This window comes from Stenella coeruleoalba, assembly GCF_951394435.1.
Source record: "Stenella coeruleoalba genome assembly, chromosome: 6".
Lineage (NCBI taxonomy): Eukaryota > Metazoa > Chordata > Mammalia > Artiodactyla > Delphinidae > Stenella > Stenella coeruleoalba.
The window spans coordinates 38245900-38261140 of record NC_137151.1 but is presented as its reverse complement, the minus strand read 5'-3'; the positions used below and the strand labels follow the sequence as shown (position 1 = coordinate 38261140).

General features: G+C 36.4%; 1 long non-coding RNA gene across 7 annotated transcripts in view; it reads right to left on the bottom strand.

Annotated features, from left to right (window-relative positions):
• Positions 1 to 15241, bottom strand: part of LOC307188316 — a 530117-nt gene that overhangs the window by 136351 nt on the left and 378525 nt on the right. For 6 of the 7 annotated variants that reach the window (XR_013828886.1, XR_013828888.1, XR_013828889.1 and 3 more), the window contains 3 exons: positions 11005 to 11226; positions 8842 to 8973; positions 7771 to 7914 (listed from right to left, as the gene is read on the bottom strand). This is a non-coding gene — a long non-coding RNA (uncharacterized lncRNA). The remainder of the gene's footprint in view (positions 1 to 7770; positions 7915 to 8841; positions 8974 to 11004; positions 11227 to 15241) is intronic. The other variant, XR_013828887.1, reaches the window with a different exon arrangement.

Below are 15241 nucleotides of genomic sequence, written 5' to 3'. Positions count from 1 at the left end.
TATTGTTCATCTTGTCATTATGGAGAAAATAAATCTCTGTAAACTTTTATACTGAGGATTAAATTTTCTGTTATGACTTTTGCAAAAAAAAATCACATATTTTCCTCAGTTGGCACATGTGGTACATGTGGTGTGTGTGTTTATATGAATGTTTTGCATACATCTTTATCATATATTTCCTCTATGATTTCGCATTTAAAAATGTGGTATATGATGAGACTTTTAAAATATTCAGACAGTTTTATTCCATCCATAGTTTTATTCTTAAAGTTTATATTATGTGATACTTAAAGCTACCCAAATATCTCAATGCCATCTAATTAAAAACCTATGCTTTCTCCACGTTTAGTATTAAAGCACTTTTACGTGTGGCTAATTCTTATCATTACACCTTAAAAAATTAAAAAATAGAAATATTCTAAGTATATTTTTATTGGTATTATATTGGATTCATAGACCATTGTAGAATAATTTTTTAGGATATTGGGTCTTTCTAGAAGATTCTTTTGAAATGTCTGGGATTTGTTTGTTTGCTTTTGTTTAATTATGTCCGTTTGAATGAGACACACATTCTCTTTTTTTTTTAACCACTTGAGGTATAACTGACATACAGAAAGCTGTACGTATTTAATTTATACAACTTGATGAGTTTGGAGATATGCAGATTGTCCACATTTCTTTTAATATTTATGCCTAAAGAGTTTATGTTGTTTACTGATGTGACTACAATATATCTTTATAGTTTGTTTTCTAAATGATTATTGGTTTAATACAGGGAAAATCAAGGCATCGATCTGCAGAAGAATATAGGAAAAGGAAATTTGAGGGAGTAATTTCAAGTTTGGAAGGGGTTTCTCTAAGAGTTATTAAGGAATGCTCTCAGGGGAAAAAAGGAACAAAGACTTCAGTCTGGAGAAGAGCCAAGTTCAAAAGGAAGGAAAAGTGAAGCCTGCATGAAATTGAAGGAATAAAACCAGGATAAGTACCAAGGTCCTGGGATTTAGTGAACCTAAAGAGGCCACAGGAGGATGGGAAAGAGTTAGGCAATTCATGGTTTAAGTCCATGAGTTCTAACTCTGTACCAGAATGATCTTTGATTCAAGGAGTCCCATGGGTCCTGTCAGAGCTGGATGAATCCTGAAATATGGTAAACTGTGTTAGACACGACTTTGCTAACCAGTCATGGTCCTTAAATTAAACTGAGCAACCAGTGAGATGACTCAAATAGCAGTCAAATTACCACTAACATATCCTGGATCATCCTTGGGGATTACAGTGGAGTTAGAATCAATTCTGAAACAAAGACTCTAGGTGATGATACATTCCCTGACACTAGCAGTGTGAAAAGGATACAAAATGTCAGCACTTTCATGAATACTTAAGCACAAAGGATAAGAATTTCTTCCACACAAATTCAGGTTTGCTAGTTTTCCTAATATTTATACATTTACAAATGAGAAAATTGAGGCTACAAGGGCAAAAAGTTACCACTGATTGCTATTACTATTTACAATAACAAGGTATTCATAATATGAATTCCAGTCCCTTTTGGAACAGGAAAGAATATAAAAATAAATACATTAATAACAAAATGGAATAATCAGAAGTATTGTGAATACTATAAGTACGTGGGTGAGGGTAATGTGTGCTCCCACAAGTGTCTCACAAGGAATTGCTGGAGGGTGAAGAAAATGGATAAACATGTAGCAACAGTTTGATGAGGACATTTTCAAGAAGCCAGTCCTTAGACTCCATCCTATCTGGGCCAATGACCTCTTGGTAGAAAGTTCTAAATAAATGAACAAAAAGAAAGAAACTATAATTAAAAACATATACATAGTTTATGGAAATCAAGGTAGTAAGCGAATGAAAGGCTTAAAAGCCAAGTGAGAAATCACAGATGTCATCTGTTCTGCCCCATCAAACCACCTGAGGGTTCCCAGAGGTTTGGTAAGACATTTGGCTTATTTTAGAGGCACTGGATGTGAGTGGAATTTTTTTATGCACAGCTATTAAAAGAATTTTTTAAAGCAACGGACTAAAATAGTAGTGTTCCCCAAAAAGTTTGCAGGTGATGGGAAGCTTGAGAAGACAAAGTATCCTAAAATGAGGAATCCAAATGAGCCTCAGCTAAGGGGACCTGCATCCAGGTCATTGCCATGGCGAGACCTCCAAATTCCATCCGTTTGTGAAGACAATTCAGCCTGACTCCCAAACACATCCAAGAAGAGAGATCTTCACATTTCTCTGGGTCTCATCAACCCCTCTAAACAGAAAATTGATTTCCGCTATTTAACTGCGTTTAGAGATCACAGGACCAAAGCTAGCAAATAAGTCTAGAAAAATGATCATATGCTGCTCAGGAGAGCCCCTAAATCAGGTGGTGAATGTGAAGTCTCAGAATGAGATGAACACAGAAAGTAATCAGGAAGTGCCAAAACAAATTAACCTTTTGGGCTCCTGTTACTAATGGAAAGTTGAAGCCTCCAGCACTGTGTACACTTGTCAGGTTGGACAGGTGCCCTTTCCTAAGTCATAACCAACAACAGCCTGGGAGGAATTCTTTGACTCAGATGCTCTGAGCCGAGCAATATTCTTGAGAAATAGGCAGCTGTGTGCCCTGATTCTCATTTTCTCTTCCTCTCTATAAAAAAATAATTTAAACTACCCGCTTTCTACTTTTCACAACAACCCTGCCTCAGAGCAGATGAAAACAAGTGCGGCCAATTCCCCTAAAGCCGGTCAACCAAGCAGAACTTCCAAATGTCGCTGAACACCGATACTCTGTTCTCTCTCTGATGAGCAGGTTTTCCCAACAGTCAGTTGGCAATTATTCAATGGCCCCCAGGACTGTCTAAGCACAGCTCAAACTCGAATCTTATTTCATCAGAAACACATGAAAAATTGACAGCAACTAGAAATGACATTCAGTAAAAGCAATCCTTAATATATATTGTATCAGCATATGAAAATAGAAAAGGTTTCATAATATTCAGTCCACTGACCAGAAACCCAGCACCAGATACTTTCTACAATTTGCACGTTTCAATACCTCTACCTTCATAGAAAGAGCCTAACTAGAAGTGATTTCAGGTAACAAAACAAAACAAAACAGCAGATTTAGAATTGGAACACCAGGGATTATAACTGTCACCTATTGACTCATAAAGTCATTGAACTGTTATGAACAAAGTGTTGAGCCCAGAAATATAACCTCTTTGATGCAACTAGGGTACTTATTCTAAAGTGCAAATCATATCCATCCACAGATTGTCTACAGGATAAAGAACACATTCTTAATATAGTTTACAATTTGCTAAAGGTGGGTGTATGAGAATCTGTTAGAATTGCAGAATCTGAGGCTCCACCCCAGACCCCCAGAAACAGAGTCTTCATTTCTACCCAGCTCCCAAGTTATGCTGAAAGTGCCAATCTGCTGACTATACTTCAAGAAGCTCCAGTTTATAAAGACTTGTGTGACAAATTTTGATTTCTCCTCCCGCCTCATCTGTGTCCACCTCTCCCCTTCCCAGGTATGCTCCAAGCCCCAGACACACTTACTTACTTGAGGTTCACCCAAAGCAGGGACTGCCAGGATTTTATTTCTTTAAAAGCAAGTCTGATCCCACTTCTTCCCCGGGCTTCTGCCCTGTATGAGCTACCCTTCCAATTCACCCTGTCTCATTTTCAAATAGCTCTCCTCTTCTAGGTGTCCAGTTAGAAGCCACTTCTTTCAAGAAGCTTTCCTTAATACCCCAAATTGGATGAGTTCCCCTCCCCTTTCACTCCTATAACACCCTCTTCTTACCTCTATTGGAAAAGTAGCCCTATCTCTGTGCCTGCTCATGTACTCCTTTACGTCTGCCATTAGTCTTTAGGTGCTTTTGCGCTTTTTGTCTTGTTTATATCTTTATGATCAGGACTTGATAAAGTCCCTGGCAATACAGAGTGGCTAAATAGTTAATTGTTGAATAAATGCTTAAAAGATCTTTCAAGCATCTTCTCTAGGGCTATTTGTGTGTTAAGTATTTTTAAGTCTTAAAATATATAAAATAAATTTCTCTAAGGGAATTTAAAATATTGAGAAACAGGGGAGGAATATGCATGGGGAAGGATGGATTCGGCAGGACCAATTCTAAGGAAAATCTGGTGATACTCATTTTGATGAATTGCTACCCCAAGTCTCTGGTGTAGAGAGGTGCTTCCTAGGATAAAACCACAACTACTTTAGAATACGCTGTATTGTATTTTCTGTACCAAACAGCAGATTTTAAACTCACAGACTTATTTTCTTCTGCTGCTTTATGCTGCTTGACCGAGGACTGCTTAAACCTGGCAGTTTGCTTTGGATAGAAAAGTCTCAGCAAGGGGGATATTCCAATAGCACAACATAGTTTTCAGCGGTTGATATAAATGCATTGAGCTCACAGAGGCAGAGGTATTTAGATAGATGTGTATGTTTGTCTTATTTCTCATGGAGAGGGTTAATGTAGTGTGTCTTATCTTTTTCAGACCATACGAACCTCTATTATATTTTTGTGTATCTTTATCGAATCATTTATCTAGATTTCAGTGGCAACCTGGGTACCTCACATAGCGCCACAAAAATATATATCAAAGTAATAAGAAAGTAGTTTCCTTTATTGTTTAGAAACTCAAAAAAAAAAAAAAAAAGAAAAAAAAAACAGCTGTGCCTAAGGTAGAAGGAGAGCCATCTCTTTAGAGATCTGATTTGGATGTGTGAGCCTGTTTATCTGTTACAAGTTTCTTTCAAAGTGACAGTGGTATTTTAACAAAAGGGAGCAAAAAGTCTTGGGTAAGTATGAGAGAACAGAAAAAGAAATACATAAACTTCCAAGTAAAACAATTTCTCCATGTGAATTATGACCAATGCACATCTGTTATTTTCATCTTTTTTTCCTTTGCCACAAACTATTGCCCAATCAAAACTGAGAAAGATCCTCTTCCAATTTATTAAGTCCATATGAAAGCACTGATCAATCATGATAATGGTTCCTGATTTGCTATTCTCATCAAATCTACTTTTCTTCTAACCCTAATTTTCTTTCCTTATTAAACCTTCATGTCTTCTAAGAGTCTTAAATGAAGGATTAAAGGTAGTTTAATGTATTTTCTAATAATCCTACAGAATTCTTCATATCCCCCAGACCAGCTTTTAATTTTCCTATACAAAATATAGAGTCAAGGATGTGGTTTTCAAATTTAATGACAACTTCAACACCACTACTATTTACTGAGTTTTTAGGAATTGATGTTCTAGCATTTGATTTAGTTGCTCTGACATGTTTATTTACCCTGACATATAGTTTACAGAAATATTGACATTTTTAATCTGAGAAAACTGAGGCTTAGTTACTAAGTGATTTGCCCAATTTAGAAACTAAAACCATAGGCAGAACACCCTATGACATAAATCACAGCAAGATCCTTTTTGACCCACCTCCTAGAGAAATGGAAATAAAAACAAAAATAAACATATGGGACCTAATGAAACTTCAAAGCTTTTGCACAGCAAAGGAAACCATAAACAAGAGCAAAAGACAACCCTCAGAATGGGAGAAAATATTTGCAAATGAAGCAACTGACAGAGGATTAATCTCCAAAATTTAAAAGCAACTCATGCAGCTCAATATCAAAAAAACAACCCAATCCAAAAATGGGCAGAAGACCTAAATAGACATTTCTCCAAAGAAGATATACAAATTGACAACAAACACATGAAAGAATGCTAAACATCATTAATCATTAGAGAAATGCAAATCAAAACTACAATGAGGTATCACCTCACACCAGTCAGAATGGCCATCATCAAAAAATCTAGAAACAATAAATGCTGGAGAGGGTGTGGAGAAAAGGGAACCCTCTTGCGCTGCTGGTGCGAATGTAAATTGATACAGCCATTATGGAGAAAAGTATGGAGGTTCCTTAAGAAACTAAAAATAGAACTACCATACAACCCAGCAATGCCACTACTGGGCATATACCCTGAGAAAAACTTAATTCAAAAGAGTCATGTACCACAGTGTTCATTGCAGCTCTATTTACAACAGCCAGGACATGAAGGAACCTAAGTGTCCATCAACAGATGAATGGACAAAGAAGATGTGGCACATATATACAATGGAATATTACTCAGCCATAAAAAGAGACGAAAGTGAGTTATTTGTAGTGAGGTGGATGGACCTAGAGTCTGTCATACAGAGTGAAGTAAGTCAGAAAGAGAAAAACAAATACCGTATGCTAACACATATATATGGAGTCTAAAAAAAAAAAAGGTTCTGAAAAACCTAGGGGCAGGATAGGAATAAAGATACAGACGTAGAGAATGGACTTGAGGACACGAGAAGGGGGAAGGGCAAGCTGGGACTAAGTGAGAGAGTACATGGACTTACATATACTACCAAATGTAAAATAGATAGCTAGTGGGAAGCAGTCGCACAGCACAGGGAGATCAGCTCAGTACTTTGTGACCGCCCAGAGGGGTGGGATAGGGAGGGTTGGAGGGAGACGCAAGAGGGAGGAGACATGGGGATATACGTATATGTATAGCTGATTCACTTTGTTATAAAGCAGAAACTAACACACCATCGTAAAGCAATTATACTCCAATAAAGATGTTAAAAAAAAACCCTAAAACTAGCAGAACTTGATTTGAATTTGGGTTTCCCAGTGTCAAACCTCATTCATACCATTGCAATACCTTAATTAAATATGCCAGTGCAAAAGGAGACCCTTGATGTAAACTATGTATTTCGTTTACCATATCAAATGTATTTCCCATGAAGAAATAATGTGTGCTTCTATTTTACATTCAGAGAAAATATTGTTTAAAATTAAAACTTTGTCCAATTGTAGAAAGAGAAAAATTACCAACAATTTTTCCCTAAGACCCATAAATCAGCAGGTGATGCAGAGATTTCCCATTTAGTATAAATCTCATTAGCTCTGTAATTTGTTCAATAGCACAATAAAAAGAAAATTCCAACTCATTAAAACCTTCTCAATCTCACTGCTACAAGTGCCTGATGAAATAAGTAAACAATTCAGCCTGCTTGGAAAGAAATTTTTTTTACTCAAAACCACAATGAATTTAACATCATACAAGGTCAGAGCCAATAACTGTGTGTCTGTACTTTGAAGAAAAAAAAAAGAAATGGGCCATATATGAATCAGTAGTGGCTGAAGCACAAAGCATGAAGATACACCCCATGGGAAAAAAAGAAAACCTTATTGCCAAGGTCTGTGGTCAATTATCATTATATAAGGTGTCATAGGTCCTGATGGTGATCTACACTATACATTCCAAAGGGAAATGACTAGTCATTTCCCTTTATTTTGACGGGTCCACAGGGAGCATTTTAATATAATGGAGGGAACACTCTATATCTATGTGTTGATATGACTTAGGGCAAGTGACCATCTTCCTAGGGGCAGTTTCCATATCTACCAAATCATCTGTGAGAGCATTCTCAGTTCCACATTATTATGAGGCAATGATAGTATATCCTTCAACCTACAGTTACTACTAAGATGCATTTTTGATGGTAAGATATACTTAGAATAAAAGGTGAAAAAATGTCTTTAAATCATTTACATATAGTTTGAAGGTATAATCAATTACATATCACATTACTGTGTGACATGATTGTTTTCCATGATATCTATTTCATTCTTAAGTTTCCTGTGTATGCACATTGACTTTAGCACAATACACAAAATCAGTGTACTGAAATGAGGAAATAATCTTACCTTTTTATTGAATATGCGATGCATTCTGAAGTCATCGGTGCAATAGCTTCCTTGATTCTCCTACTGACATCTCAATATTCCTCGTGTCCAGGTCCCACTCACAGGTCCCAAACTGGGAAAGTCTATTAAGTTGAGTTCTAGGGACTAAATCAGATTGGGTAAGATATTAATTTAAAGAAGTGAAAGTAGAGTTAACAAAGGAATTGAGCCATGCATAGCATCAAAGAAAGGAACCAAAGGAGAAGAATCCAATGCCAGGTCCGTGTGGTGAGGCTAAATCCTTCCTTCCTTAAACCATTAATTGTGGTTCTATTGTGTTCCAGGTCTGTTAGTTATTACGTACCCAGTGGTAAAGAAAACAGATGTAACTCCTGCCTGCATGGAGCTTAAAAGTCTAGTAGATATGGGCAAGACAGTAAGCAAAACAGCAGTCCCAGATCAATCTAGTGCGTAAAATCCATGAAAAGGCAAACAGTTCAGTCCTTAGTAGCCAGAGAGGTCAGCAGGGCTTCAGGAAGTGTAGCACTGAATGGGAATTGTTGATACAAATTGTTCAGCAGGACATGGGTATTAAAAAAAGGAAGAAAGGTTTTGTTCTGATCATTTACCAGCCACGTTAGGACAGAGGCAGCCGGCCTTTTAAAGCATTGGGCCAGGCTCTACCCACCAGAGCTTAACTCCACTCTTGCCTCTGGGAATAAAAAGAATAGTAGCTGATACCTAATGCTTATATTTTATATTGTGCCAGACACTGTTCTAAGACCCTTACATTTATTATTATGTCATTTGATTCTAAAAACACTCCTTTGAAGGAGGTGCTATTATTATCCTCATTTTACAGATGGGGAAACTAAAGCAAAGAATAGGTTTAAAACTAATAAAACAGGTCACACAGGTGGTAAGTCGCAGAGGCAGGATTTACATCAGATCTCTGGCGTCAGAATTTGGCGCTTAATTGCTGTGCTGTTTTGCTTCTCAGTGCCATTTTATTCAGGCCAGATTATAAACAGCAAGTTCTACAGGATGAATAACCAAGCACCAAAGTGTTATCTTTACTATTCCCATGCTTACCTTCTGTCCCATCTGGTGTGATATCTTGGCATGTGCCTCGTGGCTGGGACCAAATGCTCACTTTCAACCACAGTTCTGGTACTTGGAGGGAGCCCTGCTTCTTCTGCATTCGAGCTACTGCTTTGAACCTGTCTGGCACCAAGGTGTCACAAAACCAAGACTCAGTTAGCCTCGTTCTCACAAGCGTTCCAAAATCACATGTCCTGTCTCTGAACACAGAGTGGCTGGTGGGACTTGCAATCATCATTTATTTACTTACACGTTAAATATTTTGTAATTGTTTACCATCTAGACATTACCTGCTTGCCTTGTTTTCCCCACACTTACATCCCACGTGGCTTCTTATCAGGGTCTACCTACCTTACTACTGTAATAGTGCAGAGTTTTGGGAGATGAACTTTTCAGAATATTCAGGAATAGATGTCATCAAAAATCTCAATTTAACATGTATGTCTGCTAGTCTGAGCCTCTGACCATTGCCCACAACCAGACCTGTCCCCTGATGCACGGGGTCACACCAGTGGAAGTATCAAGTGTCCAGATTATGGTTCTTCCACATATTTCTCTTGCCTCATGCCCACCATCAACTAATATAGAGCTTGTACACTCAGAGAAGCAACCACCATTAGGGACAAGCAGAGAGCAGTGGGTGGCCCACATTTATTTCTCAAGCTGTAAGCCTTAGGATCTGTGTTTCCCAGAGGAGGAAGCCTTATCTACTCCTTCAGATTACACCACGAGGCTACCTTTCTCCAATTTTCATGAAAGTGCTGAGTAAAGATAGGTTAATGTGCCAGTAGCTTGGGTAACTGTGCAGACCTCCAGTGATGCCCAGGACCATGGCACTAACCCTTGGCCAAGATAGGGATGAAAGTTATCAGCTAGTGATCTATAATGTGATTTTTAAAGACCAAAACCCCTCCGAAGGTACCACGTACCCATGTGTTTACATTGTTTATTGAAAAGCTGTAGGTTGATGATTTGCACCTGATTTGTATAGTTACACAGTCTGGATTGAGCTGCATTTAGCAGTACTTTGGATCCCCTGAGACTAAGGTAACTTGTATGTTTCTTGCAGGTTCATGATTTGAAAATAAAGCATTTCCTGTGTTCCTGAGAAAGGTCCCAGGAGCTGTGCCTGGAGGTCTTGGACCTCTCTGATATATGCCTAGGCTTTCTTTCTCCTGTTGTATCCTTCATCTTAATTAAAGCCTTATACGGAGTCTTATGGGTCCTTTCAATTATTTGATCTCATATAATTGCTATAAGGTGCTACATATGCAAGCTGTACAGCCCAACAATTATTCTGATGATTTCAAGTTTTTATTCTAGTTCTGTTTTTTGATATACAGTAAGAATAATAATATCTCCCATTTATTAAGCAAATATCACTTGGTAGGCACTGAACTATCTGCTTTACAAAATTATTTGATGATTAAAATATATATTGAACATATCTGATGTGTCAGACAGGGTGGTAGATTTTTGGGGAACAGTAGCTACAAGAAAGTTTCTCTGGCATCTGCAGAACTTCTAACCTACCAATCAACACAGATGATACTACTTTCAGACTCACTTTCTGACCATACAAAAATCACTCACACAATACCTTTCGCAAAAAAACAAATTATGGTTAATTTCACAGGTAGGTCTGTAGTAAATGCTTTTCCTTCTACTATACAGCCTGAATGCTGATAAATTTACTTCAACAATATTTTTAGCGATATCACTCTATTCTCCATATGGATGCATTTCTAATTACCTAGTTAAAATAGTTATTAGGTCATTTAGATGACTTGCTTTTTGTTATCTAGCTTTGATATGAAAAAGCATATTCCCACAATTTCAGAGCATGGAACACTGTCTCTGATGGCGGTGGAGGGATACTTAGCTATGTTATCACTGATAATACCATAACAGCCCGAGGCAGGGATTAGTAGGTATAAGCCTTAATAAAGCCAGCAGAAACATTCCACAACCCTGTTTTGGAGGTCATCCAAGAATAGTAGTTATTACCCTTCTATTATCATCATCTCTTGAAACTCCCCACTAGTTTATCTCGGAAAACTAGCAGATTTTAGTCATTAGATTGCTTGGTGGGGAGAAGGAGAATGCCTAGACTTACTTCCCAGCCTGAAAAAAGTTCCAGAGGATTCCACCAACCTGTTCCATCTTTCCTGATTTAAGTCTTGAACAATCCATGAAAACTGAGGCAACTGAGGCAGAGTATTGCACAAATAAAAATTAAAAAGTGCAGAGGATAAAACTGACTCCCAATGGTAATTCTGACTGTCTTCCCAAAGATCTTCTATTGTGAAGACAAGAAACAGTTCCAAAAATGGCCTTCCCTTTGGGGATCTTCTTTTCTCTCTTCATATTCTTCACCTATAAGCACAAAGACATACGAGTCTGTGCACACACACATACAGGATCATCTTTCCAGTAACAAAATCCCAAAGTTAAACATTCTACAGCCCACCCTCCATATCCATGGTTTCTACATCTGTGGATTCAACCAACTGCAGATCAAAAATATTTGGGAAAAAATTTAGAAACTTTCAAAAAGCAAAACCTAGATTTGCAAATATTTATACAGCATTTACATTGTATTTACAACCATTTACATAGCATTTATATCGTATGAGGCATTATAAGTAATCTAGAGATGATTTAAAGTATATGGGAGGATGTGCGTAGGTTACATGCAAATACTATGCCATTTAAAAAAAACTATTTTATATTGGAGTATAGTTGATTAACAATGCTGCGTTAGTTTCAGGTGTACAGCAAAGTGATTCAGTTATACATATACATGTATCTGTTCTTTTTCAAATTCGTTTCCCATTTAGGTTATTACAAAATAGAGCAGAGTTCTATGTGCTATACGGTAAGTCCATGTTGGTTATTTGTTTTAAATGTAGCAGTGTGTACGTGTCAATCCCAAATATGTGAAATCTAAAAAAAAAAAATGATACAAATGAACTTATTTACAAAACAGAAAGAGACTCACAGACTTAGAATACTATGTCATTTTACATAAGAGGCTTGAGCATCTATGGATTTTGGTATCTACAGGGAGTCCTAGAACCAATCCCCCACAGATACCAAGGGATAACTGCAATGAGCTTTGTGACCCCAATATAATACCTAAAGTTGCCAAGATGGGAAGAATTTGTTTAGGTAATTAAAGAGATGAATAATTCCTATTTGTGAAGATCCAATCTAGGACTTGACCTAAGCAATCATTCTAGGATTTGCTAAGTTGCTAAGTACTCCCAATTCTAATGCTATATTTAGCAAATTATATACATTCCATAATAGAAGACCAATGAAGCCCAGGCTATAAAATCACCAGGGAACAGATTAGGCTGTATGCCACGAATAAGATTTAAATTCAATCAGAATATCAGGTCTATGTATATATCCCTAACATAGTGGTTTTTTTCCTTCTACCAATTATGAATACCTCCTGACTTTTATAAGGTAATAATAAATCTATTTCCAAATAATTTTGCAAGCAAAACAGCTGTTAGCTTTTACAGTTACATGACTAGATTATTTTCCTTTATGATATTCACATTTTTATCAAGTGCCTTGTAAACCTGATTTATTTCAACTAATATATAATAAAATCCTCATTACCTCAGATTATTGGCAGAATAAACTGTTCAGAATATGTACCATTTATAAGATAAAAAATTAATGCATATGACTGACATCTTTGTAGCATGTAACATCTTAAAAGAAATGAGTTGAAAACAATTCAATGTTTTCTTTTTTTAAAAAACATTTATTTATTTTTGGCTGCGCTGGGTCTTCATTGCTGCGCGTGGGCTTCCTCTAGTTGCGTCGAGCGGGGGCTACTCTTCCTTGCAGTGAGGGGGCTTCTTATTGTGGTGGTTTCTCTTGTCGCAGAGCACAGGCTCTAGGCACGTGGGCTTCGGTAGTGTGGCATGCGGGCTCAGTAGTTGTGGCTCGCGGGCTCTAGAGCGCAGGCTCAGTAGTTGTGGCGCACGGGCTTAGTTGCTCCGCGGCATGTGGGATCTTCCCGGACCAGGGCTTGAACCTGTGTCCCTCGCATTGGTGGGCGGATTCTTAACCACTGCGCCACCAGGGAAGCCCAATGTTTTCTTTTCAATAGGTGCTCACTAGGAATAATCCTATTTCTCCCATATACAAATGAAGTGGACCATAACGCAGAATGACAACTTGTAACCATAGTGAGTTGAACATAGAAAAAAATCTCTGCAAAAGCACTGACATGTACCACTGATCAAACTTCAGCCTGATACCTTGATACCTTTGGATTCTGAAGAAGAACAGGTGCTTAGTTAATGAAAGAGAACCTGTGAGAAAAAATATTATAAATTACTAAATCCTTATGTTTTTAAGGCTTTCAACAAAAAGAAAGCCAAAAAATAACAAGAAGACTTGGAATGAGCCTTCCTGAATTCATAGCATGGTCATTCCACTTACTAGTTTAATACCTTAACACCCTGATAATTCAATTCTCTTAATTGTAATATGGAGTAAACATCTATGCAGCCTGCTTTTGGTATTTTTAATTTCACAAATACAACACTAATATAGCCTTATCTGAAAAATACTTAAATAATTATGCAGAGAAAAACATAAACATTATCCACAATCCTCTTTCTTACTGCTTTCCCATCCTCTCCTCAGAAATTTCTAAAGTTAGGAATTTGATGTCTAGACACTCAGTACATTTTCTAGGTATTTATATACAAATATTATTTTCTTACAAATGCTGTATGTGTTTTTCTAGAACTTTATTTTTTCTGTTAAGCATATATCTTACCAACATATTCGTATCATACATGTAGGCTTAACTAATTCTTTATGAATGTTCTGTGAATCTTTAAAGTATTAAAATATTCTCTTAATGACGGAGATGTTACAGTAGCATCTTTAAACAAACACATGAATCTTTCATTGAGATAAAGTCACGGGATTACAGTTGCTGTCTCAAAGACTGAGTACTTTAAATTTCTGTCTTATTGGCAAATTGCTTCTAAAAGGATTTACCAATTATGATTTCACTCTACATGAAGTTTTTTCTTTTTCTGTATCCTCAAACACTGGGTACTAACATTCTTTAAAGTTTGAAAATGAGTAAAAATAAAAATGTTTAAATATACATTTCTCTGATGTTAATGCTTTTGTCCATCTATGTAAATGTTTGCTAACCATTTGATTTGTATATCTTTTGTGAAATATCTCTTTCTGTCCTTCCTATATTGGTTTGTCTTTTAGACGTTTTTCACTCTCTGAAGGAAATTACATATCATATCAGACTTTATATCGCTGTTGGCCAATCTTCAGTATAGTTTCTGGATCTTAAAATTGCTGAGACATGTTTGTTGAAGTTCTTCCCCAATGATTGCAGCTTGTCAAATATTTTCATATTTTACTGTGTGTTTTAAATCTGAAATTACTAATATATTTTACACTATTTTTATTAGGTACTTAAATATTTGTGACTAATGTGTTTCTATTAGATAACATTTTTTATTGTTATATGCTTCTTTTATCTTTTTAAAATAGCATTTAAAGGTTAGTATTGATGAGTATTCAATCTAATGTTAGTATTGCTACATCACTGTAATTTTAGTTATCATCTGCCTGGTAAATCTTTTAACATTTCATTTCTTTGTCATTCTCAAGCTTTGTCTCATTTATACAGGATTTACTTTTTCAAAAAATTCAAGTAAGTATTTACTTCTTATTACAAAATGTAGCATTCTATATTAGTGTGATTATTAATGCATTTTGCTTTATTCCTACCATTATATTTGGAATTTTTTATTAAGCTTTCGTTATTCTTTTTTCTTTTCTGACTTTTCCTTTATTGTTTTCTTAATTCCAATATTTCTCCTCTAAATGGTTTAAAAAATATATATAGAATTGTAATGTGATGATTACTGTCATATTTCTAGCACATTTGTTAAATAAGACCTAATAAATATCTACACAACATAGAATGTTTTCACTGCTGCTCCTTATTTTGAGTATGCTCAAGCCCCTTATGTAAAATGGCATACTATTCTAAGTCTGTGAGCTTAGATTTTGGTACCTAATTGCTATCAATATTTTTCAGCATAAAAGCAAAATTGGGAATTCCCTGGAGGTCCAGTGCTTAGGACTCCACACTTTCACTGCCGAGGGTCTGGGTTTGATCCCTTGTCGGGGAAATAAGATCCTGCAAGCTATGCGGCGCGGCCAAAATAATAAAAATAAAAGCAAAATAATTGCTTAGAGTTAAATTTAAGACTTACTAAATTATTTGTGCCCACATTGTTTTTGTAGTTCATGATTTTTTTTCATGGATTTATTTTTCATCTTTCTGTGGTATATAACTTTTTGGAAATAACTATCCCTC